This window comes from Arachis duranensis, chromosome 3, assembly GCF_000817695.3.
Source record: "Arachis duranensis cultivar V14167 chromosome 3, aradu.V14167.gnm2.J7QH, whole genome shotgun sequence".
Taxonomy (NCBI): domain Eukaryota; kingdom Viridiplantae; phylum Streptophyta; class Magnoliopsida; order Fabales; family Fabaceae; genus Arachis; species Arachis duranensis.
In genome coordinates this window covers 91655718-91662547 of record NC_029774.3, presented here as the reverse complement: position 1 = coordinate 91662547, position 6830 = coordinate 91655718, and positions in this window count along the sequence as shown.

Below are 6830 nucleotides of genomic sequence, written 5' to 3'. Positions count from 1 at the left end.
TGTTCATACCCTGACCGAGCTCCCAAACTCGGGAAGTTCATAGAAGGTCCGACCTCGTCCCAAGGCCCACGCCTGAGGTCGGACCTCGGACAACAAAGCTAAGAAGGCCCATCAAAAGGAACGAAGCCCAAAACCTAAAGGCCGAAAAGGCCTAGGGAAGGCGGTTCCGCAAAGATAGAGATAAAACTCCCAAAAGATAAGATAAGATAAGAATATCTTATCCAGGGAAGATCACGGCCAGCTACTATAAATACACTGGAACACCCAGGTATAACTCATACTCTAATTCTACTCGATATCTGCTTGGACCCATGCTAACTTAAGCATCGGAGTGTCATTGCAGGTACAACCACCAGCCGCTCGGCACATCAAGCTCGGGTCACAGCACCCTCACCTCGGGTCTTGCCAGACGACCGAGCTACACGTTTCAGGTAACCCTCGGAACAAGAATCATCTTTATTTTAAAAAATAAGTCACATAATTTGAGTATATATACGAAATTATAAAATAAAATAAATAAAGTTAATAACTAAAAGAAGAATAAAAAAATGAAAAAAAGTGTTTAAAGATTCTATAATTATTAATTTTATAATAGTAATCACTCTTTTATTTAATTAAAAAATAAAAAAAATCTTTGACCCGGTGGCTCAGCGGACCGACCCACCCCACCCCGCCAATTTTGCGGTGCGGGTTTGGCGGATTTTTTTAATTTGGCGGGCTCCAAATCCTAGCCCGACCCGCCTTTTTTAGCGGGTTTAGCGGATCGGCTCGACGGGCTCGACCCGTTTTGCCACCCCTAATTTTTATTAGTTTTTAAGCGAAATTCACATTTCTGGACTTTACTATGAGTTTTTGTATTTTTCTGTGATTTCAGGTATTTTCGAATTGAAATTGAGGGACCTGAGCAAAAATCTGATTCAGAGGCTGAAAAAGGACTACTGATGCTGTTGGATTCTGACCTCCCTGCACTCGAAATGGATTTTATCGAGATACAGAAGCCCAATTGGTGCGCTCTCAATTGCGTTGGAAAGTAGACATCCTGGGCTTTCCAGCAATATATAATAGTCCATACTTTGCTCGAGTTTTGATGACGCAAACTGGCGTTTAAACGCCAACTTCCTACCCTATTCTGGCGTTAAACGCCAGAAACAGGTTACAAGCTAGAGTTAAACGCCCAAAACAGGCTACAAACTGGCGTTTAACTCCAAGAAAAGTCTCTACACGTGAAAGCTTCAATGCTCAGCCCAAGCACACACCAAGTGGACCCTGAAGTTGTTTTCTGCATCATTTACTTATTTCTGTAACCCTAGTAACTAGTTTAGTATAAATAGAACTTTTTACTATGGTACTGGGGGATCTTGGGGACTTTTGACATCTTTGGACGTTTAGTCCTTAGACCTTGGTCTTGGTTATTCTGGTTCCCTCTCTGGGGCCGAAACCAATGAACACCATTATCACTTATGTATTTTCAACGGTGAAGTTTCTACACACCATAGATTAAGGTGTGGAGCTCTGCTATTTCTCGAGTATTAATGCAAAGTACTATTGTTCTTCTATTCAATTCAAGCTTATTCTTATTCTAAGATGTTCACTCACACTTCAACATGATGAATATGATGATCCGTGACACTCATTACCATTCTCACTTATGAACGCGTGCCTGACAAACACTTTCGTTCTACCTGCAAAAGCTAGAGTGTGTATCTCTTGGATTCCTGGTCCACGACACATGGTTGCCTTTCCTGACAACAGAGCCTTCTATTCTGTGAGATCAGAGTCTTCGTGGTATAAGCTAGAATCAATTGGCAGCATTCTTGAGATCCGGAAAGTCTAAACCTTGTCTGTGGTATTCCGAGTAGGATCTGGGATAGGATGACTATGACGAGCTTCAAACTCATGACTATTGGGCGTAGTGACAAACGCAAAAGGATCATTGGATCTTATTCTGACACAACTGAGAACCAACAGATGATTAGGTCCTACGTAACCTATAGCTAGACTATTTTCACTAAGAGGTGGACGGTAGCCATTGACAACAGTGATCCCCCTACATACAGCTTGCCATGAAAAGGAGTATGAATGATTGAATGAAGACAGTAGAAAAGTAGAGATTTAGAAGGAATAACGCATCTCCATACGCTTATCTGAAATTCCCACCAATGAATTATATAAGTATCTCTATCTTTATTTTATGTTTATTTATCTTTTAATTTTCAAAACTCTATAACCATTTGAATCTGCCTGACTGAGATTTACAAGATGACCATAGCTTACTTCAAGCTGACAATCTCCATGGGATCGACCCTTACTCACGTAAGGTATTACTTGGATGACCCAGTGCACTTGCTGGTTAGTTGCGAAGTTGTGAAAAAGAGTTGAGATTACAATTGTGCGTACCAAGTTGTTGGCGCCATTGAGATCACAATTTCGTGCACCAAACATCACAAGAAGAACCTTATCAAGAAGAACCTCAACAAGCAAAATACCAGCAAGAAGAGCAATATAATCCAACCAAAATAAACCTGAATCACTTCAAGGAGCCATTGAGGATCTAGCCAGAAGATACATGGAGGGGCAAGAACAACAACTACATTTTCAATCCCAAAGGATGGATCGTCAAGAAAAATTACTCTCTAATTGGATGAATCAACAAGGGGAGTGGCAGAAACAACAAATGGAGCAGCAACAGGAACACTACTCCCAGCTCACCCAAGCCATCAATCAAGTAACTGAAAGGCAAGAGCATCAAGATAAACACCTTCAAGAACTCAACCAACGTCAGTTAGCTCAGATGAAAGCATTCAACGAGTTCAACGTGCTTAATGAAGGACGACAACTACACAGGGAAGAATTTAACATAAACACTCAGGTCAAGTCGACTTATGTGGCTGGGCATATGCATAAGTTGCACTCTTCCATCCCAAGGTATGATACATTTCACAAAGACCTAACAGAACAAGAGGATGGGAAGGTGAAACAACAGAAGGAAGCATTAAAGAAGAAGATGGAAGATGCTGGCTATTGGAAAAAGTTGATCGGGAAGCGCAAAGAAAATGGGGATCCCAGAAATCAAGAAGGATCCAAAGACAAAGAGGACAAACAAGAGAGAGAGCATGAGCATCCCCAGAAGTAAAAGGTGGTGGAGTTCCCTCTTCGTTCTAACTTTTTCAACTTTAAATAAGGAAAATCATGTATGAAATAGAACATGCTTCCATAGTAGCTTAGGAATTCTCAATTCTGTCTTTAAGATTTCATTGCTTGGGTCTATGTGTGCTGGTCTAGGTTCCAGGTTTTCATTTTTACCCTGCTAAAATGTATGCTTGTCCTTTAAGCTGAATAAAAGAAAATGTTTTCAAAAACTAAAGTGGGGATCATCTTGTGAAGTAAGTTCTCAATGTTTGTGGCGTGGTAATTGATTAGCTAAGTTGGTTCACCAACAAGGTATACAGGCAACTAGATGTTCTGAATCATATGCTTGAAGCACATTCTATGAAACTAGCTAAACAACAATATCCTAATAAGAAAAAGGAAAAGAATAGTGAGAGTATGAAAAAGAAAGAAAAAAAAATAATAAATAAGGCTAGGCACCAAGGGTTTAAATCTTGAGGTATGTGTCTGTGGTGTTCTTGTGCAAAGGATCTGCTTGGATGAACAAGTTCTCAGGAGTGCTTCATCACTTGCTAACTTGGGTTAACTAACCCGGGATTATTGATGAGCGGATAATTTATACGCTTTTTGGCATTGTTTTTAGTATGTTTTTAGTATATTTTAGTTAGTTTTTATTATATTTTTATTAGTTTTTAGTTAAAATTCACTTTTCTGGACCTTACTTTGAGTTTGTGTGTTTTTTTGAGATTTCAGGTACTTTCTGGCTGAAATTGAGGGTCCTGAGCAAAAATCTGATTCAGAGGCTGAAAAGGACTGCAGATGCTGTTGGATTCTGACCTCCCTGCACTCGAAGTGGATTTTCTGGAGCTAAAGAAGCCCAATTGGCATGCTCTCAACGGTGATGGAAAGTAGACATCTTGGGCTTTCCATAAATGTATAATAGTCCATATTTTTCCCGAGATTTGATGGCCCAAACCGGCGTTGCAAATGAGCTTCAGAATTCCCAGCGTTTAACGCCGGAACTGGCATAAAAATTGGAGTTAAATGCCCAAACTGGCATAAAAGCTGGCGTTTAACTCCAGAAAAAGTCTCTACACATGAAAGCTTCAATGCTCAGCCCAAGCACACACTAAGTGGACCCAGAAGTGGATTTTAACGTCATTTACTCATTTCTGTATACCCTAGGTTACTAGTTCACTATTAATAGGATCTTTTGACATTGTATCTGGACAACCACCTCCGTTCTACCTTAGATTGAGTAGATATCTCTTGGATTCCTTAATCAGAATCTTCGTGGTATAAGCTAGAATTGATGGCGGCATTCAAGAGAATCCGGAAGGTCTAAACCTTGTCTGTGGTATTCTGAGTAGGATTCACGGATTGAATGACTGTGACGAGCTTCAAACTCCTGAAGGCTGGGCGTTAGTGACAGACGCAAAAGAATCACTGGATTCTATTCCAACCTGATTGAGAACCGACAGATGATTAGCCGTGCTGTGACAGAGCGCGTTGAACATTTTCACTGAGAGGATTGGAGGTAGCCATTGACAACAGTGAAACCCTACATACAGCTTGCCATGGAAGGAGTCTTGCGTGCTTGAAGAAGAAGACAGTAGGAAAGAAGAGATTCAGAAGATAGAGCATCTACAAAACCTCAGCCTGTTCTCCATTACTGCAAAACAAGTACTTATTTCATGTTTTTTTACTTTTCACAATCAACCCTGATAATTATTGATATCTTGACTAAGAGTTGCAAGATAACCATAGCTTGCTTCAAGCCGACAATCTCCGTGGGATCGACCCTTACTCACGTAAGGTATTACTTGGACGACCCAGAGCACTTGCTGGTTAGTTGTGCGGGATTGCAAAAGTGTGATTGCAATTTCGTGCACCAAGTTTTTGGCGCCGTTACTGGGGATTGTTCGAGTTTGGACAACTGACGGTCTATCTTGTTGCTTAGATTAGGACTGTTTTATTTTTGTTGGTTTAGAGTCTTTTATTTGATTTTAGTTTCATATTTTAAGTTTGGTGTCTTCCTTGTGTGTTCCTTTAATTTTTCGAAAATTTGTGTTTGATTTTCTAAAAATTTTAAGTTTGGTGTCTTTTGTGCTTTTATTCACTTAAAAATTTTTCAAAAATTTGTTCTTGGTGTTCATCTTGACCTTCAAAGTGTTCTTGGTGTTCATCTTGACATTCAGAGTTTTCTTGTTTGTTCTCTTTGTTTTGATCTAAAATTTTTAAGTTTAGTGTCTTTTTGTTGTTTTTCTCTTTCCTCATTAAAATTTAAAAATCAAAAAATTATCCTTTCCTTATTTTACTCATAATTTTCGAAATTTTGCATTAATTTAGTCAAAGATTTTCAAAATCATATCTTTTTTTTAGTCAAGTCAAAATTCTAATATCAAAAATTGATCTTTTCAAATCTTTTTCAAAAATCAAATATTTTTAATTACAATCATATTTTCAATCATATCTTTTTAATTGCTAATTCCAAATTCTTTTTAATTAATTAATTGATTTAGTTTTCAATTTGTTTTGATCTTATTTTCTTTTAGTTTTCGAAATTTTATTTATTTTCCATTTATTTTATTTTATTTTTTTCTTTTCCCTTTCGGTCACTTTTAATAAAAAAAATAATATCCGCATCATCTCCCTTTCTCCATCATGGATCTAAGTGGAATTGAGCAGTTCCTGAACCAATTTTACCCTCCAAAACAGATGACACAGCTAAGGCTGGATATCCAAGGCTTTAAACAAGAGGATAATGAATCCCTTTATAATGCCTGGGAGAGGTACAGAGGTATGCAAAGAAAATGCCCCTCTGAAATGTTTTCAGAGTGGGTGCAGTTAGACATCTTCTACTATGGGCTTACAGAAAAAGCTCAGATGTCTCTAGACCACTCAGCTGGTGGATCTATACATATGAGGAAGACGATTGAAGAGGCTCAAGAGCTTATAGATACTGTTGCTAGAAATCAATATTTGTACTCTAGCAATGAGTTCTCTACAAAAGAAGAAGTTATGGCAGTAGCCACTGATCCTAATCCTCAAGAACAGATGGTTGAGCTTAATCAGCAACTACACCTGATGACAAAACAGTTAGCAGAGTTTAAAGAAATGCTCCAAGAAACTAAAATTGCTAACAAGAACATAGAATCACAGTTAAATCAGGCAAAGCAGCAGTTATCTAAACAGATAACAGAAGAATTCCAAGCAGTTCAACTGAGGAATGGGAAAATATTGAACAACACTGCTCAAAGTAGCAAAAAGCCAATAAAGGAACAATTGACAGAGGATAACCAAACCACTGTCCAAAATCTCTCTGAGGACAGTAAGAGCCCAGAGAGGAATACTCTTGGCGTTCAAACGCCAGAAAAAGGGGGGAAGCTGGCGTTAAACGCCCATTCCCTGCCCAGTTCTGGCGTTCAAACGCCAGAAAAGGGGGAAACATTGGCATTAAACGCCCATTCTTCTCCCAATCCTGGCATTCAAACGCCAATGGGGAATCAGACACCTGAGAGTACTGATAATAACCCCTCTAAAAAGGCTTCTCCAACCACCTCTGTAAGGAATAAACCTACAGCAACTAAGGTTGATGAATATAAAGCCAAGATGCCTTATCCTCAGAAACTCTGCCAAGCGGAACAGGATAAGCAATTTGCCCGCTTTGTAGACTATTTAAGGACTCTTGAAATAAAGATTCCGTTTGCAGAGGCACTTTA